Below are 25,185 nucleotides of genomic sequence, written 5' to 3'. Positions count from 1 at the left end.
GATCAGCGTGGGGGCAGCACGGGGGTGGGGGCGAGGAGGAAGGGGAACAATGCAAGCGAGCCCACACTCCCAAATCATCCTGTCTCCCCGATTCAGGCACCATTCTTGCTTCTAAGCTGACTCGGCGGCAGAGTCGCCCTTGTTCCGCGCATTAAAAAGCAACAACCACAAAACGCAAACACACACACACACACCATCAAACCCCCCCCCCCAAACCAAGCACTCCGGTAAATGGCCTTTGTTTGCTGCGGACAGATCGCTTTGTCACCTCAAAGAAAGCGATCCTTAAACTTTCAACAGATTGTAAATGGGCAAGGCAATTTTTAATGCGACACCCTCCCCGCTTTTTTCACACACAGCCCACCCCCTCGCTCCCAGCCTGACATGTTCGGCCGATGTCCTCCTGCGGTTTATACACTGAGGTTTAGATTTCATGACCTCTTTGTGGAGAGTATATCTGGGGACGCGGTGAAATGAAAGGGTTTTCGAGATTTCCAGTGGGAATGCGAATATTATTCCTGGCTGGCTGCCCGTTACATTATGGCATTCTTAGCGACATGATCTGATACGGCATAATGATTGAGACTTGTATGACGGAGCGTTTTGTTTTGCTTTTTAATGGGAAGGGGTCACCGAAGCAGGAGGCGCCGCTGCTTTTCTGCAAGGTGAGGGACAGGAATCATTCGGACGGTGGATTCTGTCTTTCTCCGCGTTCTAAATGTGTGGCATGTGGGTCTTTCCAGACCTGCAGAGGCCTTTTCTGGAAGGAGGTGTCTCCTTTGGAAACCCTCTTTAGATATATGAAGGTTAACATAGGAGACAGCAAGGTCCATAAAACTTTAATGTAACTTTTACGCGCTAACAGCTTCTGTGGTGGCAATAAAAACCATATCAGTCAAATTGTTGGTGCCTAAGAAAACACAGCTGCTTTCATGCCACACCAGAGCACTTGCAGGAGAAAATTTATTGTGGCTGAATAAAGCACAATGCAGACCACAGTCATTCCTGGTGTAATTCTGTTGCATTCGGCGGAGCCGGACCAGCCACATCTTTGGCTCGCTATTTGTAGTGATGAAATGAAGAGGGCTTGTTTGTTTTTCTAATTAAACGAAAGGCAAATGGTGTTAATAATGCTTGGGGCCAGATCCTAAGACATGGTGCGCCAGATGATGCTCCAGAAAAGAGACTACAGGTAGGATATACTGTATGCAAAGAAGAGGTTTTGCACCTGCACAGCATGACAAACCAATATAAAGGTAAAGGGACCCCTGACCATTAGGTCCAGTCGTGGCCGACTCTGGGGTTGCAGTGCTCATCTCGCTTTATTGGCCGAGGGAGCCGGTGTACAGCTTCCGTGTTATGTGGCCAGCATGACTAAGCCGCTTCTGGTGAACAAGCAACTAATTCCAAAGCAGTATCTGTGTTAGTCAGTTACAGCAAGACTCAAACCTCCTAAACAGCAGGGGATTTATAGCATTTGGGGGGGCGTGATTATGAACAAATCCCATTTTCTTAAAAAAAATTCATTTTGTCATAATGATGCCATCATCACATTTCAGTCCAATACAGATGTGCATTACACACACACAAACACACACACACACCATAGTTTGCTATATAACTAAAACATCCAAAGTCTCAGCCCAACTTTATAGTTAGACTGTTTTACTCTAATTGTCACATAGTTAGTGTGCCCATCATAGCTCAGTTGGTAAAGCACAGAACTTTTAATCTCAAGGTTGTGGGTTTCGAGCCCCATGATAGGCAAAAGATCCATACATTGCAGGGGGTTGGACTAGATGACCCTCGTGGTCCCTTGAAACGACAAGCGACACCCTCCTTCTCAAGGCCACACCCCTCATTGGCTTTGCTTCACACCTCAAGTTTTTTTTACCTAGCTGGAATGCATCCTTGAACTCTAATCATGCCTCTTGCCTGTCTGACTGGAGTGCAGAGGTATACAGGTAATTCATTTTTGTTGCTCTGACCACCACTGGCATGGAGGTTGCCTCGAAGGGAATGTGGCCCCAAGGTTGAAAAAGTTCCCCATTCCTAATCTAGGATAAGCCTGACTGAAAGACCAAGGAAGGAATTCTGCTATATAAAAGTAGGGCTATGATGAGCAACCAACAGCCCTACGGCCACATGCAGACCTTAGCCTGATTTCAGAAGTCCTCTGCAAGTGATCTGTTCAGACCTTTCACAAGATGTCTGACCCCCAGCTGACAGCTGGGCAGTGAAGAGACTGGGGAGGAAGAAGAGAGAAAGGTGTTCAGTCCAAGCCCCTGTTAGCTTTAACCACCACTGCCTTGGGCCCTTCCCACCAACAGCTTGTGGGTCCTGACCCTCAACAGAAAGAAGGTTCTCCGTCCATGAAATAAAGAGACTAGCCTTTGACTGGTCTGTAGAACAGAACAGATGCAATGTCGGAGCCAAGCCAGTCCCCGGAATGTCTTTTTAAAACAAGGATGTGCAAGGAAGCTCTCCACCCCAGTCAACCTCTCCATGGGAAGAAGAGCACAGCTTGTGTAAACAGCTTGCTCTGTTGCCTGCTGTTTTCATTATGAGATGCTTGGAGAGGGTGAGCTGTGTTTTGCTTGGGGAACTTTCCAGGTCAGGAATAAAGGAGGGCCCCTTATTTTCCCATCCCAGTACCTAGCGACAGGAATTGCTGTTTTAATTGCAGAAGGCAGATGCAATTGGGCCATCTGTCTTGGGCTTGGGAAGCTCGGCCGACAGGCAGGAACGCGAGGTTTGCCTTGAGAGAAGCAGTAAGGATAAGCACGTGAAAACGGAAGAAGGATGGCTCCTTAAATGATTAGCCAAGCGCGGTGAGTCCAGCTGGACTTTATCAATCACTGTCAGGCTTTTGTCCTGCATGGCGGTCAGTTGACCATGAGGGTAAGGGGCAACTGCAATGAGGGTTATTGTTTCAGGGAGATTGTTGCCAGTTCAGCTAGTTGATTATTGCAGATGGTGCCTGCTGTCCAAACAGCACTCGTGCCTTTTCCCACTGGCAAGATCCAGGCAGCAAAGGACCTGGAAAAGGTGAGTATTCAGATCGAACCACAGGCAGATGTGCAAGATGAGCCAGGAGCCAATCGACAGAGTTGAAGCCAAGGAGCAAGCTTGGGGACTCAGAACCAAGGAAACCATCGGACACCAAGGAATACTATGAAAGACTTAAAAGCTACAGGAAACAGGACAGGAACTTTATTGCCTCTCTCCAACAGGAACAGAGCAGCAACAGGAATTGCCTGACTCCACCCAGAGACAGGTCAGTTCAGCGCCACCTATTGACTAAACTACATAATGACACTATCCACACCAGGAACCAGCAGAATCAAACGCAAGCCTAGAAGAAAGCAGGTGTTGTTGTTAGAATTCCTGATCTATGATTGCAGTCATGGGATGTTTGTCTATCACATGACGGTGTATGTTTTGACTCCACAGAGTGGGAAGTGACGGAGACAGGAGGTTTGTGTTACTGTGTTCCGTGAAGTGGGACTATTGTCTTTTGTTCTTTTTCTCTTTGCTGTCTGATGCTAGAGAGAGAGGGAGCCCTGTTGCAGTGCTCTGTATATGTTTATATGTAAATAAAGTAGATTAGCCAAAATGCTGAGTTGCTGAGGTCTGTTATGCAAGCTGCAAAGACTCTGCGGATCCCTAAGTGTGCAGGTGTTTGTTGGCATCGGTCGCTGTGATGTTCAGGCAGAAGAAAGCTTTTGAAGCTCCCGAACGGTCGACCAGGAGGGAAAGAACATGCCAGTCAGGCTTGAATCTCTGCCAGGTTCCTACTTGAGGGTAGGCTGAACTCCTGACAGTTGGAACCAAAGATAAGTCCAAATGCAGGGCTGCAGGGCACAGGTGCAGAGCATGCAAGGCCACATCAACACCAGGAATGTCTTGCTGCTCAGGTAAAATAAGAAGGTGCCCTGTGACCAGCTTGGGTGGACAGAGCTAGTCCAGGGCCTGAGAGTACTAGGCAAATGCTTCAGCCCATTGTTCTGTAGTTTACCTGGTGATGCACCTGCACAAAAATCTGAATTGAAGACGGGGCAACTCCTAACCATGACAAATAGCATGTGTTTACAACTCCTTTTAGGGACACGGGTGGAGCTGTGGGTTAAACCACAGAGCCTAGGACTTGCCGATCAGAAGGTCGGTGGTTTGAATCCCTGTGACGGGGTGAGCTCCCGTTGCTCGTTCCCTGCTCCTGCCAACCTAGCAGTTCGAAAGCACGTCACAGTGCAAGTAGATAAATAGGTACCACTCTGGTGGGAAGGTAAACAGCGTTTCCATGCGCTGCTCCGGTTTGCCAGAAGTGGCTCAGTCATGCTGGCCACATGACCCGGAAGCTGTACGCTGGCTCCCTCGGCCAATAAAACGAGATGAGTGCCGCAACCCTAGAGTCGGCCACAACTGGACCTAATGGTCAGGGGTCCCTTTACCTTTACTTTACAACTCCTTTTGGAAGGAGAGCAGCCAAACCACCTCCAAAGCTGACTAATAGCTGTGGAAGGACAGAGGACCATTGGAGTTTTCTTTCCCTCCTTGCCCAGAAAACTCCTCCTTGGGACCATGGAAACAGGACAGGGATGTGGAATAGCTGGCTTCTCCAGCCCCTGCAAGCACAGGAGCGAATTGAGACTTCTATCCCAAGCAGCAGGCTGAGTAATTCAGTAATGACATGATTTTTTCCACTGAAGTTGCAGGGAGCAGAGTTCTGCTATTTGACAGAGTGTGGGAAGGTGCACCCCTGAATTTGGAGAATGTGGCACTTTGAGGAGAGATTGGCATGGCTGCCTGCCTGCCTAGTGGTCCTGCCACCAATTTCTGGCACAGGCTGTGAAGCCCGTGACAGGGGACTAGCAGTCCTTTCGGCAGCATTTGAACTAAACCCGCATTAGCTAGACAAATAAAGAAATAAACAAGTAGGGGAGGGAAGATTCTGTTTGCACAGCCGTGACCCAAAGTCGGCCATTTACGCAAGGTCAGGAAAAGAGGCCTATTTGGTCTCAATCCCCATCCACTTCCAGCCCAGCCCCCCCCCATCCCCGGCCCCATCTGCAACAACAAGTAAAGGAGTGTGAACGCTTTGCCATAATAATATCCCTAACCTTGCCCTGAAATGCTTATTGTTAGATTATTATCAGCAGTTAGCACTTACCCGAAAGAGATCAAGGCAGCAGACTTCCCAGGGGACCTCCCAGATGTGTGTGTGTGTGTGTGTGTGTGTGTGCTGGGGGAAGAGGAAACACTGGACAGGGTCACTGGAAGCATGCCTTGAGGTGGCAAAAATAAAGAGTTTACACAAGGAATTAAGCGGCAATTGGGAAGAGAGGGAAGTAGCAGCATCCACGAGGGCAGACTTACCGTGGCAGGCTACCGTTTCTGGAATGGTCCAGTTTTGCCAAGGAAGTCTCTCTGTGGAGAGCAGAGAGAAGAGAATCAGTTGTGTGGTACCCAGATGGCAGACACCTACACTTGTCACTGGAAGTTGACACACAAACACATACGCCCCTATGTGGTGTTTCCAAGCAAGGATGCTTCCATGACTTGTGAGCGTAACTGGGGAGGAAAATTCTACCTCACCATCGCCTCCAACCACTTCGCCTGATTCAGGTGGAAGAAAGAACTAAGTGCCACCTACACTCCAAATATCCCGTGGCAGCTCCCAGCAGCTTCCTATAGAAGGTAACAGCATGGGGGACAAGATTCAACCTTGCAGGAAAATAGAGAGCAGCTGAGGTGGTGCTGAACACTAACTTGTCATAAATGTATTTTCTGCAGGTGCTCTGGAGGCAGGAGTGGAATAACAACAACAACAACAACAACAACAACAACAACAACAACAACAACAACAACAACAACAAATTATTTATACCCCACCCATCTGGCTGGGTTTCCCCAGCCACTCTGGGCAGCTCCCAACAGAATATTAAAAGCACAATAAAACATCAAACATTAAAAACTTCCCTAAACAGGGTTGCCTTCAGATGTCTTCTAAAAGTCAGATAGTTGTTTATTTCCTTGACATCTGACGGGAGGGCGTTCCACAGGGTGGGCGCCACTACCAAGAAGGCCCTGTGAGCTGGACCTCAGTGTCCGGGCAGAACGATGGGGGTGGTATACTGGACCGAGGCCATTTAGGGCTTTAAAGGTCAGCACCAACACTTTGAATTGTGCTTGGAAACATATTGGGAGCCAATGTAGGTCTTTCAGGACCAGTGTTATATGGTCTCGGCGGCCACACCCAGCCACCAGTCTAGCTGCCGCACAATGCCCCCAAGTTTCTACCTTCCTGAGGTTGACAGTTTCAGGAATTGTCGAGAGATCAAGGCTTGTACTGCCCCATCTCTCTCCTGATCAAAGCAGTTTCAGTGCCATGATCAAGCCAGACTAGAACAGATCCAAGTACGCAGTTTTCTCCAAGCATGCCTGAAGCTGGACTGCTACCATCTTCCGTAGCATCTTGCCCCTAGAAGACCACCGGGCAATGGTTATTTTAACATCTTGGGGTCCACGGAGGTCTTCTTAAGGAGGAGGCACACCACTTCTTCCTTCAATGCCGATGGCATTTCCTCCTCTTCCTTCTGTGAAACACTAATCACTCTCTGGACTTGCCCGGTCATCCTCTTACAGGTAGCTCTAAGAAACCAAGATGGGCAAGGGCCAAGGAGGCAAGCAGTCGGCTGCACTTCTTTAAGCAGCTTGTCCACCTCCTCAGGCCATAATAAAAAAAATTGATCCAATGTGGATGGAACAGAAATTGGACTTGCTCGAACACTGGTATCCAACTCTCACTGAACCTAAGCACAGTCCTGTGATTAAAGTCAAAGAACCAGAGGAAGAATAGTTGATTACTCAATATAATAGACATTAAATCTGCATAAATTTCAGACCCTCCAAGTTCCCCGCTTTTCCTTAGGACGTCCCTATTTTCATTGGAGAAATGTTGGAGGGTATAGAGTTATTTCAAAAAGTAAAAATCCGGACACAAAAGTTGTTGAACTTTTTGGAGAGCGAAGTTGTCTTTTTTTTTGGGGGGGGGAGTGCAAAGCTGTTAAGGTTTTTTTTTTTTTTTTGCAAAACTGCAAAGAATGAAAAATGAAGTTTTGGAGCAATTTTTATGGAAATTCGCCAAAAAATCAACACTTCTGACATGGGTTGCCATACACTCCCAGTTTTCCCTGACATTTTACCGCTTCTCCAAAATTCTGCCTGGACGCTATTTTCAATGGATGAATCCCGTATATGTCCGGGATCCCAGACGTATGGTAGCCCTATGTCTGTAGAAACAGAAACCCCATAGTTGTGTGTGATTGGAATGCACGCTTCTCTGAAAAAGAAAGATTAGTCTCTATTGCTCCACCTACTTTTGCCTCTGGCCCCACCCACTGTTGCCTGTGGCCGTTCCCATCAGTGGTGTGCAGTCCCTGCAAGGTTGCCCAGGAGGGCATGCAGCTGAAAAGCATTCTCCACTTCTCAAAAACCACTTGACCCTCTACAGCTTTAAAGAACACACCCACACCACACATTTAAAGCATACTAGTATCGCTTTAACAGTCATGCTCCTCTCCCCACCAAGAATCCTGGGAACTGTAGTTTTACCCTCCCCCATGGGCTACAGTTCCCAACACCCTTAAAAGTTGTGGCTTCCAGGATTCTTCAGGGAAAGTCATGTGCTTTGAATGTTTGGTGTGGATGTGGCCAGGGCCATTTAAGAACCTGCTACCTGATCAGCCAGACACACACTTTTAGCCAACCAAAACGTTTCTAGCAACATTAATTGCATAGCTGTTTCCCTTTTTTTTAAAGGGAAATTCCCTTATTCCGAATAGGATTCCACGCAAGAAAAGGGAAAGGTTGACAGCTATGAAATTGCACCAATTCACCAGCAATTCATTGCAGCCCTTTTTACAGATACTCAGAAGTGAAAGAAAACTTTGGTTTCTTGTGTGAGTGGGGTGTGGGTATGTTTGCATCAGCTTAGCCAGATTGATTCGAATGCTGTTGGCAGGTTACAATCAAAAACAAGCAACCACACCTTAGGCCAACCCCCAACCTCTCTCACCACCAAAGGGGTACAAGCGAATAGTAAAGAGAACCCACACAGGTGATGCTGACACAAAGCCCCACACATACACTAAGTAGACGTAGAGAAGCATAACCACCTGACCCCCACCCCACTCCCCATTCCCCCCTCTACCTCTTTCCCCCCTTTCTTCCTAATGTAATACTAATGTCTCAACAAATGAAACTGATCTGTAGAAAATGTAACTTGAAAAAGAGACATTGCACATACCGGTACTTTCGTAAACCTATGCACGCACACACACACACACACACACACACACACACACACAGTGGATGCTCGGGTTGCAAACGTGATCCGTGTGGGAGGCACGTTTGCAACCCGCAGCGCTGCATCTGCGCACACACGGGTTGCGATTCGGCACTTCCACACATGCGCAAAGCGTATTTTAGCGCTTCTGCGCATGCGCGACCGCCAAAACCTGGAAGCAACCCGTTCCTGTACTTCTGGGTTTCGGCGCGTCCGTAACCTGAAAAAATGCTAGCTGAAGCGTCTGTAACCCGAGGTATGACTGTATATATCTCTATCTATCTATCTATCTATCTATCTATCTATCTATCTATCTATATCATCTATCTATCATCTATCTATCTATAGATATATATATAAAGAAGGAAGGAAGGAAAGAAAACCTTCCATGCTTCCTTTGGCCCCAGTGAAGCCTTAGCAAGAGGCCCATTTCAGCGTTTGTCCTTTAGCCTGGTTGCTTTCCTTGCATCCGATGGAGTTGTTCTTCTGGTTTTTAACCAACACTGTCAACAGCGCAACAGCCCTGCATCCGTAATTGAGCTCATTTGAAAAGCAGTCATCATATTAAAATTGCAGCTGTCATTTTCCCCACGAGCTCTGCTTCCTGAGCTCTTGCGAGCAGAGCAGTCCCCAAAAACTCCCTAAGGCATACCTCAGCTTTGAAGCATGCAAGGCAGGAAATTAAGAACTGTCTTCAAACAAAATCTCTCGACTCCTCCAGGAATTGAAAAAGAGACAATTTCCTTACTGTCTCCTCTCCTTATACACAGAACAGGATTAAGGTAATCTGCGGCCTTAGGACCAGCAAAATATGACAACCCCCCACCCCCAATAACACCCCCTCCACAACCTCTGCCCTACTTTAGAGCATTTGGGGATATTTTTCAGAACTGAAGGAGGGAACGAGGCCGGCGGGAGAGATCAGAGAATAATCACTGATAGGGTGTTCTTGCATATATGATACAGAGCAGCTATACGTCTGGCAGTGGCATCAAAGTTTTTGCAGGAAAGGTTAAAAACATAGCCTAAGCCAGGGGTCTGCAACCCGTGGCTCCGGAGCCGCATGTGGCTCTTTTACACCTTTGCCGCGGCTCTGGGGCGGATACTAGCGAGGGGAGGAGGTGCATTGTGCGCCCCGACACTCCCCACTGTGGCGGGCGCTGTACTGGCTGTGACGTCGCATGGGGGCAGTGCGTGCGTTAGTCACGCACCGTCCCAACGTCACCTTCCCGCCCGCTACATTGTAAGGGGCATGTACGCTGGTCACTGTTTTGAAGGGGAGTGAAGAACACACACACACACAAAAAGGTAACTTGTTAATTTAACGTTTATTTCTATGAGGAGGAGTAATTCTGAGGGGTCAAACAAAGAAATAATAAAAAAGTGACAAAAAAGTTATTTTTATAATGACGAGTTTTGCGGCTCCTAGTTTTTTTTCCTTCGGAAACGGGTCCAAGTGGCTCTTTTTGTCTTAAAGGTTGCAGACCCCTGGCCTAAGCACAGCTTCAGATAGTCAGAGGCATCAATGCTTCTGAAGACCAGTTGCTGGAAACCACAGGAAGGGGAGAAGGCTCTCGAGCTCAGATCCTTCTTGTGGGTTTCCCATGGGCGTTTGGCTGGCCACTGCGAGAACAGGGTGTTAGGAGGAAGGTCTAGGTATGGAGAGGTAGAGCCAGCAGGAAAGCCCAGGGAAAAAAGAAGAGGCAGAGGACTGAGAAGCAAGAAAACCAATAAAGGATAGTTGGAAGAGAGTGCTCCACTGGAGGTAAAGAAAATGGGAGGAGGAGCTGGAAAAGGTGACCAAAACTGATAAAGAAAATGGGATGTGTTGAGATGTGCAGGACTCCAGAAGCTGGGGAGGTAGAGAATCATAGGGTTGGAAAGGATCACAAGGATAATAATAATAATAATAATAATAATAATAATAATAATAATAATTTATTATTTATACCCCGCCCATCTGGCTGGGTTTCCCCAGCCACTCTGGGCGGCTTCCAACAAAGTATTAAAATACAGTGGTCTGTTAAACATTAAAAGCTTCCCTAAACAGGGCTGCCTTCAGATGTCTTCTAAAAGTCTGGTAGTTGTTTTTCTCTTTGACATCTGGTGGGAGGGCGTTCCGCAGGGCGGGTGCCACTACCGAGAAGGCCCTCTGCCTGGTTCCCTGTAACTTGGCTTCTCGCAGTGAGGGAACTGTCAAAAGGCCCTCAGCGTCCGGGTGGAACGATGGGGGTGGAGACGCTCCTTCAGGTATACAGGACCGAGGCCATTTAGGGCTTTAGAGGCCAGCACCAACACTTTGAATTGTGCTTGGAAACGTATTAGACCAGGGGTCAGCAAACATTTTCAGCAGGGGGCCGGTTCACTGTCCCTCAGACCTTATGAGGGGCCGGATTATAATTGGGGGGGGGGGGGAATGAACCAATTCCTGAGTTAGTTAGATCTGCCTGTCATCAATTCTAGTGCCATCTACTGTTGGTCTCCCGGTCTTCCATCTTACCAGTCCCAAGGGTCACTAGCCATTACAGTGGTACCTCGGGTTACATATGCTTCAGGTTACATACGCTTCAGGTTGCAGACTCCGCTAACCCAGAAATAGTACCTCGGGTTAAGAACTTTGCTTCAGGATGACAACAGAAATTGTGCTCCGGCGGCGCAGCAGCAGCAGAGGCCCCTTACCTAAAGTGGTGCTTCAGTTTAAGAACAGTTTCAGGTTAAGAACACACCTCTGGAACGAATTAAGTACTTAACCCGAGGTACCACTGTACTGATTAACAGATAACATGAAGCAGTACATTCATGAAAAGAAGCTGTGAGACTCCTAGCCAAACTTCAAACCAAGATCAGCCAGAGGTTTGTACCTGCACTGCAATGAGCCATCAAATGCACATGTAATTGGCATTTATTTACAACATATTGTAATGTGTGCAGAAGCGACATCTCTTTTGTGGCTTTCAGGTCTCTCTTCCCTGCTGAGCATCCTGACAACCTGTCTTTAAAATTCATTCTCCCTTTAGCTCAACTTCCTCTGTCAAATGATGTTCTGTGTACAAAGTGCGGTAAACATCACTCCCAAACAGTTAAAAGCGGCTTCCCAATTTCAGGGCCCAAACGTCAAAGTCAATTTTCTGTTTGGCCCTTGTAGCAGCCTCAGGATAGCACCGCCTCCTGCAACCTGTTGCCACACAGATGTTTTGGACCACAGCTCTCATCAGCTCCAGCCAGCCCAGCTGCTGTCCCAAACATCTGGAGGGCTCCAGCTTGGGGAAGCCTGACATGGCATTGCGCTTCCCAGTCCCAAATAAGAGTGTTCTGCTCTTTGCCTTCCATTGCCTTTAGCACAGCGAAGGAGACAAGTCAAACAAACAAAAGTTATAGAAACTCAGCCTTCTTGTTTATGAAGTAAAAACAATGAAAGTGTCACTGGATTGTAGCGAAAGAGAAATATTTATTCAACAGGCGCATTACGCAGCCAAAAAGGCCACACACACCAAAAAACGGTTTCTTAAGAAGCTGCTCCTTGCCTCCAGCATCTTTGCGCCCAGCCGTGTTTGCATCCTGGTAGCCATGGTAACAAAGCCTCACCTCCAGGCCTCCCTTATTCTCTAGCTCCTCACCCCTGGGCTATCTTCCCTTTGTCTCTGGCATAGCCTCTGACCAAGGCAGGTTTCTGCTGACTGTCACAGCACTGGACTGATAACCTTTTTGCACCGAAGCACACTTCCTTCCCATTCTTTACCTGTCAGCCACTGCCCAGTTGGAGCAGCAGCAGGTTGCCAAGGGGATTGGGAGACTGGGCATTCCGGTGTAATTCAGTTACGGAATCAGAGACAGAATTCCTGTTCTGCTTAGCATTAGCCATTACCCTGAACCACCAGTCTGTTCGTTTCCAAAGCTGGCCTGACATATTCTGCTCTTTAGGACAAAACGGTATATGGTGCCTTATCCCACAAACTGAAATTCAAAGCACCGAAGCCCTTTCAAATTATTTTGATACTTGACTCTCTCTCTCTCTCTCTCTCTCTCTCTCTCTCACACACACACACACACACACACACACACACACACACACAAACACACAAACATGTATTTATGTATACAGTATATAAATTCCTGGATTAATTTGGGCTTATGGGCTGCAAGTTGGTCACTTACACCCTAGCTTATTGCTGGTCCACTTTCTCTCAGAACTTGTGGGGGCCTGGACTATATTTTGAAAATAATAAAAATAAATGAACAAATTTCTATGCCCCACAAATAACCCAGAGATGCATTTTAAAATAAAAGCACACATTCTACTCATGTAAAAACACGCTGATCCCCAGACCGTTCGCAGGCCGGATTGAGAAGGCGATTGGGCCAGATCCGGCCCCCGGGCCTTAGTTTACCTACCCATGTCCTAGGGGCTCCATGGATCCTAACTGACAGACGACACCTCCATCTCTGAAGGCATCTTTCACTTGAAGGACTGTCCGGCTGGTCCAAGTTTGTTGGCAAGTTGTTAAGGGTGCTGGGAATTGTAGCTCTCTGAGGGAGTACCTAATTGTGCCCAGGTTGCCCATTTACAGTTAGTATCTGGAGAACATACTGAGCAGGTACACGGGCCAGCTGGTCTCCATGTTCCTTGCTCTGGGGAAAGGTATTTCAGTCATAGTCATTATTTCAAAATTTGCACATCTATACACATAAATTCACAGATGTGAATTTTATGCAGCTCTGCGCCCTCTTTCCCTCTCCCTCTCTTCTTAAAAAAGAAAGAAAGTAAAGGACTCCTGGCAGTTAAGTCCAGTTGCGAATGACTCTGGGGTTGCGGTGCTCATCTCGCTTTACTGGCTGAGGGAGCTGACGTTTGTCTGCAGACAGTTTTTCCGGGTCATGTGGCCAGCATGACTAAGCCGCTTCTGGTGAAACCAGAGCAGCACACGGAAACACCGTTTACCTTCCCGCCGGAGCGGTACCTATTTATCTACTTGCACTTTGACGTGCTTTCGAACTGCTAGGTTGGCAGGAGCTGGGACTGAGCAATGGGAGCTCACCCCGTCTCAGGGACTTGAACCGCCGACCTTCTGATCGGCAAGCCCTAGGCTCAGTGGTTTAGACCACAGTACCACCACTCTTTTCTTGGCGATGTGCAAATGCCCACCCCGAGTCAGCTAGGCAGGGGATGCAACCCCCAGTGGTCCCATGTGGGCTTCCTTCAGCTCTGTGGAACCCAAAGAGGGCTCATGCAGTTTGAGCTACCCTACACCTCTGTGGGCATTGGAAGGGCTGAATCAGTTTGCCTAGCTCCTCAAACTAGGGCCATCTGGCTGTTCCCTAGACAAACAGCTCATGCTTATGATATTGGTTTTGGTTGCGGTGCATCTGAATCACCCACAAGCCTGGGAAATGACAGCATGCCTCTCCTTAGTGCAAGACAAGTGTGACAGAACCTGCTGAAGGTCCATAGTACCCACAGTGACATACATACGCCCTGGCCAACCTTTCTTCCCACAGGAAACCTCTCTTTTTTCTCATAAAGGACCAGCCTCACTTCCAAAGGCCATGAAAACCCCATTGGCTACACAGCTGGAGACCTCTCAGTAAGTGGCCGCCACTCGTCTCTTAATAACCGAGGGAGAAATTATTTCAGATATTGAAAGTGGATCTTTTCAGGGGTGGCTTAAGGGCAGACAATAGCTCCGGCCCATATCATCTCTAACTCAGGCTGACAAACACATGGGAGACTCCTTGTCTGCGGCTTTGATGTATGCAAATCCCACTGTCGGCTGGGCTGGGTCCACGCCTACAGAATCTCCTGCTGCAAGACTTTTGCATGCAAACAGGGCCGAGGGAGCAGTTTTTGCAGGACAACAGCTCCTCACTTTCTGTTTCATGGGGGCGCAGGTCCAGGTGCTTCTTCGGGACACAACACGGGGGGTTGGGAAGTGGGGGGACAGAGCTTTGCGCTGAGGTTCCCACAGAAGACCAAGACTTTCCCATAGCATCCTTCAGGCTGACACACACAACAGTGAAGGGAGACAGAGGCTTGCATAGGGCCTGAACTCATCAGTGCAGTATCAATTTTCTCACTGTGAAAGTTGGTTGCTGTGAACCACTCATCCAGGTGAGAAGACCCTCATTCCCTCTGAACTGTACTTAGGCCTGAATGCTGCAGGCTCTTGGCGTACAGAGAAATTAGAGTGCCTCACCTGCAATGGATTTGGTTTTGTTGTTATTAAGGGCCAATGCACTAGCAGACAGGTGAGTTTTACTGTTGTGCAATAGGGGAACCCATCACATCAACTGCACTGGTGGAAAGTCATTGTAAAACAGATTGCACAATCAGCTGCACAACAAAATTACCGGCAACCAGCCTTCTATTGCGCCACAACATTTCTCTCCCACAAAACATTTTGCCGGTGGGACAAGTATGCCACTAAGTGACGTCAACTTAGTGCTGTACTGGATGCAACCCATAATTTGTCAGCTTGTGGCTGTACATTACAATATGCAAATGTTATGCAAAATTGACTTGCTTTTGTTTTTGGTGACACCTAACTGGCTACTGTTCCTGCCAACGTAGCAGTTCGAAAGCACGTCAAAAGTGCAAGTAGATAAATAGGTACCACTCTGGTGGGAAGGTAAACGGTGTTTTCGTGCGCTGCTCTGGTTCACCAGAAGCGGCTTTGTCATTCTGGCCACATGACCCGGAAGCTGTCTGCGGACAAACGCCGGCTCCCTCGGCCTATAGAGTGAGATGAGCACACAACCCCAGAGTCGGTCACAACTGGATCTAGTGGTCAGGGGTACCTTTACCTTTACCTTTAACTGGCTGCTGTAATCCGGAGAGATACTGTGTTTACAGATGCTCACACTTATGGATATACAAGAGTAAGGCCACATGACCATGACATGCCAAAAGGTGCAGCCCAGGAAGATCAAATATACATAAAATAGGCATATGACCTAAATATAAGGAGGGACAGAGGGGACCCAGCCCCTTTCCCCTCTGTGCTGGCCTCCTCAGCTACTGTTTTTAAAAAGGCTGCCATGTTTGTGATTGGACTAAAATTGAGGAGGATCTTGCAGATAACTTTATGCATTTCCCCTCCAAATTGGAGCACTGGACCAGCACAGTGAGCATTCTCAATAGCAGTGGCCAGGGACAATCAACCTTTCAGGCACTGCGAGGTTCATTTATCATGGGTGTGGCATTGAAATGTCTGAATATAGATAAATTCATCACCTGCTGGAAATATGAGATGCTGAATAAGCAGCTCCTTCCACTGCGCTGAGGCTCGATGGTAGCTTCCTCTTTGTCCGGACCCCTGTTTGCCCACATTCCCCACAACACAACCTCAGTTGCCACTTGAAAGAGGAGAAACCAAAGAGCGAGCCAGTACTCCAAGCTAAAGCAAACAGCTTGGCTCTGCCACTCATCAGATCTCTCCGGCTAGCATCTAACCACCCACCAGACCACAAACAACCCAGGAGGGACTCAAATTAGAAGGAGGGCTCTGGAGCAACAAGGGCAGGTGGCCTTCTGCTTTCAGCACCAGCTCCCGAGACTCGGCCTTGAGTATCCAGCCCCCTCCTCCACTCACCCCAAGGGGTTCCCCATCCATCAAACTTCTTAAACAAGCCAGGCCATTACTTTAATTCCAGCTGTGGATCTAGTTACACTCCCAGGCTGCTCCATTAGCTGCCAAAACAGAAACTGTCCCCTTGATAAGTGAGGCGGTTGGGGTGGGGTGGGGAAATCCAAACCCAACAGGTTGCTGTGGAAACACATTCCAGCCCGTGGGGCTGTGTCTTTGGAGGTCAGGACTCTGACCTTGTGGATTGCCTCCGGGCCGCACATTGTGCTCCACGCTCAGGAATGATGGCAGATGCTGCTCCATGTAATGTTGTGTTGTCAATCTGGGGAGATCCCACTCGAGGCACTCTGCTTTGATACCTGTGCAAAGGCATAGTGGCCTCCAGCCTCCTCCCTTGTTTGAGAGGGGCTCATTCTTGGCATTTTAGAGGCGGATTCTTGAGCGAGGGGCAGTGGGAGCTGTGAGTGTCCAGGTGATCGGATGGAGAATTCTAGGCATGTGATAACTAGCCACAGAGGCGCATCACATGTATGTGTGTTCATGGCTCAGAGAGGCTTCTGGTTCCAATGCTTGCCTCCACCTCCAAAGTGCATTTTACCCCATCCCAAAAAACTTTAATAAAACAAACTGTTACAAGAAAATAAACATAACACAAATGATAGCCCAAACACAAGATGCATTCCACTTCCCTGGCCCCAAGCAATCAACTTCCATACTTTCTCAGTTACTTGGTTAAATTAATTTAGGCCCTGAGTGGTGTCACACATGTTCCTTTCTTTCCTTTTCTTGCTCAGCGCAACACTGAATCATTGACTTTGTAGTCTTAAATGTTCCATGCTTCTGAGTTAGAATGGAAAAGTTGCAAACTGGGGGCACATTCAACAACTTAAATGGGTCTTTTTGGTGCAACATAATGGCGGTCAGAGGATCAGACTGCAAATGGCATGACAGGTCAGCATATTATGAAAATATCCTTGACAAGTACACAGAAATGTTAACCGTCAGCCGATAGCACCCAAGTAAAAAATGTGTAATGCTGTGGATCTGAAAGCAGGAGACTAGAGGTGCAAGATCAAATACTCTGTTAGATTTCAAGAAAAGCTTTATGAAATTTCTACAAGGCTGTCGTCGTTTTCACAGCAATATTCCAAACGGACAGAGCCAAGGGCTGTGTGACCTGACTCCTAATATTGTCAGGTTTTGAGGTTTTTATGCTTGGCAGACAGAGACCTCCTTAAACTGCCTGCACGCTAGGCTTCCTCTAGTCTCAATCCCATCTCTATCTCACAAGCAAGTTTCTTCATAGCCCAGCAGGTCTGCCTCTAACTTTCAGCTATATGTTTACATTTCTCCTCTACAACCACCAGCCTGCATTGCCTTTTATAGGCTGCTCTTACTACACACATAACACTGTTATTATAAACATAGCCCTGGTCGTCTGGGCACCCTGGCCACTGGCACATGCCATGGCTGCTCCAAAACAAACCGCAGTGTTACCCTTACGCAGAGCACCTTGCAATGGGCATGTGACCTGGCCCTGGCATTTCACAGCTTTTCATCAACAAAACTCTCTTCAGCTCAGCAGACCGAAGGCAAAGGGAAATGCAAGGATTTACAGGTATATTACGGTTACATATGCATATTTGGTGTGGGAAAACTGAAGATCAAATTACCAGTGATGTCTGCAGAAATCCAGGAATGGGGAGCCTGTGGCCCTCAATATCTCTCTGGCCCTCAGAACTCTCCCTAGGCCGCCACCCCCCCACTCTGAGCCCCTCCTTTTGTGCTTTTGCCTGGTTGGAAATGTGATAATACCTGCTGCCTGACTGAATAGAGAGATATGGGCACTTGCATACAAACCTCTAGCACCTGCGTGGCCAGAATGTAGCAAAGATGATAGTCACACCCTTTGACCACACCCACCACTGGCATGTGGCCCCCAGAAAGTTGCTCATGGAAGAATGTGGCCCTCAGGCTAAAAAATGATTCTCCATCCCTTGGTTTAGGCCTAGGTCTGCCCCCATTATGTTCAAAATGTGGGATGGGGCTCAGTGTTGTGGAAAGTGGGTGTGCATTTGAGAAGATTCCCACACGGTTCCCATGGCTTGTCTTCCCACAGTCCAACACCAGAACTCCTTCTCAGTGGCGTAGCGTGGGGGGTGCAGGGGGGGCCGGCCACACCGGGCGCAACATCTGGGGGTTAGGGTTAGGGGGCGCAAATCCACGGGTTAGGGGGCGCAAATTACTTGCCTTGCCCCGGGTGCTGACAACCCACGCTACGCCACTGCTCCTCCTTGCTCAGTTGGCTTCTGATTCTGAGAAGAGTGCGAAGATAAATGTCATGAAGGGAAGATAAGCTTGGGGAATTGAGGGTGCCCATCTTCCATGCATCCATTTGGCTCTCAGAATAAGTACAGTCATACCTCGGGTATGCGTTTATTCGGGTTACAGACTGCCGAAACTTGGAAGTACCAGAACGGGTTATCTTTGGGTTTCAGCAGTCGCGCATGCACAGAAGCACTAAATTGCGCTTTGTGCATGCACAGAAGTGCCAAATTGCAACCCGCATGTGCGCAGACGCACCGCTGTGGGTTGCAAACGTGCATCCCGCATGGATCACATTCGCAACCCGAGCATCCACTGTATTTCATTTGTTGTTGTTGTTGTTGTTGTTGTTGTTATAGCTTTTCTTGGTTTACCAAAGCACGTGCCTTGTCTCTCTTTTTTCTGGATTAAAGACTTTTCTATGAATCAGTTGCATTATCTATGAGACATTAGTTTTGTATTCATTATGGAGTCAGGGAAGAAGAGAGGGAGGAGAGGAGGTGTAGGGTGGTGAAACATATTATTTTGTATAGTGTACATGTGGGTTTTTTTTTTTGGGGGGGGCGGTTGGCCGGTGTCAACTGGGTAGGCTCTCTTTCTATTCACTTCTTACCTTTCCTTGGTAGTGAGAGGGATTGGGGGGCCCAGGGTGTGGTTGGTTGTCTGTAGTTGGCTGAAGTCAGGTTTGTTTGCATTTGTGAGGGTGGTGGGTGGGATTGTTGGGTCAGGTGAGCCATATTGATTGGTATGCAGTCTGTGGGTTGTCTCGTTGAGCTGTGCAGGTGATAAAGGGGAGCCATACTGGGATGAAGGCGTCCTCCTCTATCTGTCCCCATGGGGTGGGGAACCCAACCCAAACATTGCTTTCCCTTCGTCTGAACTTTCCAGGGCCCTCGTGTAAGTGGTGGATGGGGCCAAAGGCAAAGTGTACAGATCAATCAGTGCGGGTTTACCTCTGTTCTGGAGATAAGTTCCAGCCATGCAAAAGTGAGGCCCTGCTATGCAGCATATACATCCATACAGGTGAGAAAGATTATAGCACTTCAAGGATTGATTGGGTGATCGATTTCTCCAGGGAGTAGAAGTATTGCAGATTAAAGAGCATGTGTGTGGGGTGGATGGCCGTTGTATTAGTACTGTGGTTGCCTACTGGCCAGTGCCAGTGCCATCATAGTTCCTTCTACTTACTTCTGGTTGTATGTGGGTGAAGCTCCCATAGCTATGGCACATCTTTGCATGCAAAACTTCAGTTGTATGAGGAGTTACTCTTTGCATCTCGACCCTGTTACTGGGCCTCTGTTTGTTTTTAATATTCAAGTTATTTCATATTGCGAGGAAACCTAGGCTTTTATTTTTCTAAGGGAATGTCAGGAGGTATTTTCCTTGGCTCACGACAGCGCGCTCTGCTGTTGCCATATAGTTCACATGCCAGAATGAATGTTCTTGGCATTTTTTGCTCTTAGGGGATGGCAGGAGGTATTGTTTTGGCCAAAGGTATGGAAACAGTCACTTCACATCCATATGAAAGAATGCTTTGCTTCAAAAGGGGAGCCTAGCTGTCTGTAACACAAATCTGCAGGCTAGAGAGAACCACAATGGTGACCTAGTTTGCCCTCCTATCAGAGATGTTTCATTTCCCACTCCAACCTTCAATTCCAGCCATTTCTGATGGAATTTCAACGCGTCTTGGGACTTTCAGCAAATTCACAGAATGCCAAGGCTAGTGAAAAATGCAGCCTACTAACTGAACAGGGTTGCTTCTCCCCACCAGCAAGACTAATGAGGCTTTTACCCCTGCATGAAGGGCAGAAACCAGGCAAAGCCTTTCCTTGCATGCAGATTCAGCAATGGGACAGGGTTTCTGTCTGCCATACAGTTGTTAAATGTGTGATATTTCTGCCAGGAGCATGGGAGAATGAGCTATATGCACTGAGGGTAGATTGAAAGCATGTTGGAATATGAACACATGGTCAAGTTGACTATAATGCTGCCATTGAGTGGGCTGGATGGCTGTGCCCCATAGAATATATCCAGGAACATAGGATGCTGCCTTAAACAGAGTCAGAACATTGGTTCTTCTAGCTCAGTACAGTCTGCACCAGGGATTAAGAACCCGTGGCCCTCCAGATGTCATTGGATCACCATATCTGACCATGGACCATGCTGACGGAGGGGGCTGGAGTCTACCAACATCTGGAGGGCTAGAGGGTTCCCCTTCTCTGATCTACAATGACCAGCAGCAGCTCTCCAGGGTTCCAGACAGGGGTCTTCCCCAGCCCCTGCCTACCTGGAGATGCCAGTGGGTGAATCTGGGACCTCTTAAATGCAAAGCATGTGCCTTGTACCATTGAACTACATTCCTTCCACACATTTCTATAATGTGCCAAACTTCAATAGATGCAGTCTCACAACTTCTCTGTTGAGCACCCCAACTCTTGTTGATCCTGGGGTACTTGATGGGGTTGGGAAAGCAACGAATGTGTTCTAGAAATCAGGTTCTAAACCAGGAAGAAATAATGACATCTACCCCACATCTTGAGTTCAATCATGTAAATAAATAATCTTTTTATTTTTTGTAAATGTGCTTCCTTATTATAATCATATTATTCATTTGGTGTGAAGTATGAAGGTAAAGCATACTTCCTGATGACCCTGATGTTGGGAAAGATGGAGGGCACAAGGAGAAGGGGACGACAGAGGACGAGATGGTTGGACAGTGTTCTCGAAGCTACAAACATGAGTTTGACCAAACTGCAGGAGGCAGTGGAAGACAGGAGTGCCTGGCGTGCTCTGGTCCATGGGGTCACAAAGAGTCGGACACGACTAAACGACTAAACAACAACAACAACAACATGAAGGTAAAGCATGGGCTCAACTTTCTTCTGAGCCCCATGCCTTACCTTTTTGCAAAACATAAACTATTTGGGGGAAGCAGCAGTAGGGTGGCAGGAGGCAAGGAACGGGTCAGTTGTGAGTTGTGGGATACGTGAACAAGGAAGTATAACAAGCACCAAAACTCTATCATTTGAACACTGGAGCCTCTGGCAGATACAGCACATGGTTTAAAATATTATTTCAATTTCCTTGAGGACTAGAATTATATTGCGTTTTTTAAAAAATAATAATGGATGGTGGTAGTGTCAGGAATCCATACAGCAACATGTATTTCTGCAGGAAATTCTATGCATGCAGCACTGCAGAGTTTATGCACATGTATATGTGCAATTACAATGGAAATGTATACATTAAACGATGTGAGAAAGAGTTCTCAGGTCTTTTGTGCAAGTTCACCCTATCTGATATCCTGTCTCATACTGTGCTTACTTATACTGCTTTAGAGGAAAGCTGAGCAGAGGGAAGGCACAAAATATTAGGGGTGAACAGTCCTATCTTAACATCTATATGTTGGAGCAGATACATGATGCTGTGGGCTCCCTTTGCCATAACATACCTGGGATGCGTAATTTTTGAGGTTTGCCATGTGCATCCTTGGGAAGGGACCTAGGTGGTAGAGTAAATGCTTTATATGCAGAAGATCCTATGTTCCACCCCTGTCACATTCAGGTAGAGCTGAGCAAGTTCCTTGTCTGAAATGCTGATGAACCACTTCCAACCAGTGGAGACTAAGGGTAGCTAAAGTGTTGCCCTCCAGACATTGTTGAATTTTGTGGCAGGAATGCACAAATGCACAATATGCGGAAGTTTAAGCTTTTCTCCATGCCTACAATTCCCAGCTGCCCCAAGCAGCATGGCCAATGCTCAGAGATGATGGGACTTTATAGTCCAACAATCTCTGCAGAACACCACGTTGGCTATCCCTGGTGTAGATGTAACCGAGCTAAATGGACTAGCTTCCTACTCTGATCTAAACAGAGAGCATTTGGACAAAAATAAGAAGAAACAAAACCCAAACTCCTAACCATCCAGTCCCGCTTGTTACACCTTATGAAATATAGGAAACGGATGTGTCAGTCAACCAGACGTATGCCTACATCAGCTGGTTTGATGTTCAGGCATTATTATGGATCCCAAAGCAGCAAACTTTTGTGCTCAGGTACTGCACACACCTGGGCACAGGTAAGGGCCAGTGACACGCCATTACAATGTATCCTTTTCCTAGTCACCTCTGCTTTGAATGCTCACACAGCTGTAACTGCATACATCACAACACAACCCATCATCCTTCATAGGAACTACAATATATATCAAAGGCAATATTGCACCAGAGATCCCACAGCTCAGGGAAACAAACATTCTCCAAGGAGTGTCTTGGCAACACCTGTGGAAAGACAGATCATACCTTCCTCCCCTCAGCTCACCCACACCTCTAAGCACACTCTGATTTGTCCAGCAAAGAGACATCGAGGAAAAAGAAGAGGAGACATTTGTCTTTTATTAGGATAATTAATTCAGGCAAATTACCTGGACTGGTTTTAATTACTGAAATATCTCAAACGAGCTTGCACCTGTCTGACTTCAGACAGCAGATCTGTCCCCAGGGGCAACCAGAAGCGACTTCTCTGAATCCTAAACTGCAGACAGAAGCTTGGGGCTCTGTCCAGCATATGACACATTACGTTTAGTAAGAACAGAGCCCCTTGGTGACTGGAGGAATCCCTCATAGAGCTGCTAGACTTTCTCACAGAAGGAGCATGCGGAGGCTTAGACTGTAAAACAGGCCACCATCAATTCTGGGTCCCCAGAGCTCTTCTTAGAGGGTCTCATGGTCCCTTGGGGACTACATCTTTCTGTCGTTGTACGGAGAGGCTCCGACCACACAATCTCGATGCTCTCATCAATGTCTCCCCTTTTGCTCTTCTGAACTGGAGCGTAAGAAAGGCAGCACAGTGCAGTTCTCCTGTCGCAGTTTGAAGAGCAAATATTTTCCTACAGGTTTGCTTGTCGACAGGCTGCTCGCTTCATAGGAAGAAAAAAAAAGAGGGAGCGAGAAAGCAGCAAGGTGAAAGAGCTTCAGCTCAGGTTGACCACCCTGAGGAAACTGGGGAAAGAAGGTGCAAAGAGAGAGAGAGAAAGAGAAAGAAGGAAGAGGGAACGAATTCACCTCAGCTAACTCAGCGGCTTCCCCTTCTGAAAGCTGAAGCGCTCACTTACCTCCTGCTCTGTCGGTGAATTCTTGTCCAGTCTCAGAGCCTCTCCTGTTCAAATCACGCCTCTAAGGCACCAGACACTTTTTCTTAACGTTTCCTTCAAAGCAGAACCCACCCCCCCAGCCCACCATGGCTCTTTGCCCAGTCGTTCTCCATGCGGAGCCAAGAAAACCTCACTCAAGGAGAAAACAAAATTACTTGGGAATGATGCGAGCAGGAGGGATGGTTCTTGTCTTGGGGTTTTAGGCTCCGTACCATCCGGGTATACAGCAGAGGGGGACTGTATAAGAGGGGGAGAGAGAGAGAGAGACAGGGGTGTTGGGGGGAGAGAAAGAGAGCTCTAAAATTGACAACACATGGCTGTTTCTTATCCTAGGGCCTAGTAAATAGGTCTTTCATGCTGGGCCAGTTACCACGGCAACAAACATGCAGGAAATATTCCAGATAACTAGAATAGTGGCAAAAAACATGTGTTTTGGATAAAGCACCCCCCCTCCTTCTCCCATGGCTTTATTCATTCGGCTGCTCCACACAAGCTTGCCTTTCAGGGCAGACACCTTCCTTGTGTCTGGCAGGGGTCAGAGGCTAACCTTTGCCGCAACTAGGAAGATGAGACCCATGTTTTTTCTCCAGGGGAGAAAAAGAAATAGCGGTTTCTTCCTGCCGCCCCTTGTCTTCAGATGAAATTGAACAAAGATGCTTGCTGGGAAACTCTCGGAGGAGATTCTCCTTGGCTACTTGACTCCTGCGCATATAGAAGAGAACCTTGTGATTCCTAGGGCCAAGACAGCCAATAGTGATGTTGTTGGGGGACAACTTCCACCATCTCCAACCATTGGCCATGCTGGATGAGGCCCATGGGAACTGGAGTTGAAGAAGAGCTGGAGGACATCACATTGGCCACTGCTGCCATAATTGGCCAACAATAAGTTCCGTTTTGGACCCCTGCATGGTCTTTGATGTGCCATGGGTATTGAAGGCCACACTCACACCACCCATTTAAAGCACTCCTATACAACGTTAATAGTCATGGCTTCTCCCAAAGAGAACTGGGAACTGTAGTCTTCTAGGGTCTCATTTTGCACAGGTCAATTCTGTGTCCAGGGCAGCTGTCTACCAGCTCCATCTGGAACGCAAGCTAAGACTCTACCTGCCCGCGGACTGTCCCGCCAGAGTGGTGCATGCTTTAGTTATCTCCTGCTTGGACTACTGCAATTCGCTCTACGTGGGACTACCTTTGAAGGTGACCCAGAAACTACAACTAATCCAGAATGCGGCAGCTAGACTGGTCACTGGGAGTGGCTGCTGAGATCATATAACACTGGTCCTGAAAGACCTACATTGTCTCCCAATGCATTTCTGGGCACAATTCAAAGTGTTGGTGCTGACCTATAAAGCCCTAAACGGCCTCGGCCCAGTATACCTGAAAGAGCATCTCCACCCCCATCGTTCAACCTGGATGCTGAGGTCCAGCTCCGAGGGCCTTCTGGTAGTTCCCTCCCTGCGAGAAGTGAGGTTACAGGGAACCAGGCAGAGGGCCTTCTCGGTAGTGGCGCCCACCCTGTGGAACACTCTCCCACCAGATGTCAAAGAAATAAACAACTATCTGACTTTTAGGAGACATCTGAAGGCATCCCTGTTTAGGGAAGCTTTTAATATTTGCTGTGCAGGAAAGCTTTTAATATTTGATGAATTATTGCATTTTAATATTTTGCTGGAAGCCGCCCAGAGTGGCTGGGGAAACCCAGCCAAATGGGCGGGGTATCAATAATAACCCCGTACAAGCTACAGTTCCTGGGATTCTATGGAGGAAGCTATGGCGGTT

The 25,185-nt window shown here is 47.7% G+C and overlaps 1 protein-coding gene across 1 annotated transcript in view; it reads right to left on the bottom strand.

Annotated features, from left to right (window-relative positions):
* Nucleotides 1-23,459, bottom strand: part of CDON (cell adhesion associated, oncogene regulated) — a 123,143-nt gene extending 99,684 nt beyond the window's left edge. Inside the window, exons 1-2 of the mRNA XM_082200249.1 lie at nt 23,365-23,459; nt 5,377-5,427 (exon numbers count right to left, since the gene is read on the bottom strand). The gene's annotated coding sequence lies outside the window, so the exon portion shown is untranslated. The remainder of the gene's footprint in view (nt 1-5,376; nt 5,428-23,364) is intronic.
* Nucleotides 23,460-25,185: the final 1,726 nt, after the last annotated feature.

The sequence above is a fragment of the Podarcis vaucheri genome (assembly GCF_965113315.1).
Source record: "Podarcis vaucheri genome assembly, chromosome: 15".
NCBI lineage: Eukaryota > Metazoa > Chordata > Lepidosauria > Squamata > Lacertidae > Podarcis > Podarcis vaucheri.
This window is presented reverse-complemented; position numbering and strand designations above follow the sequence as displayed.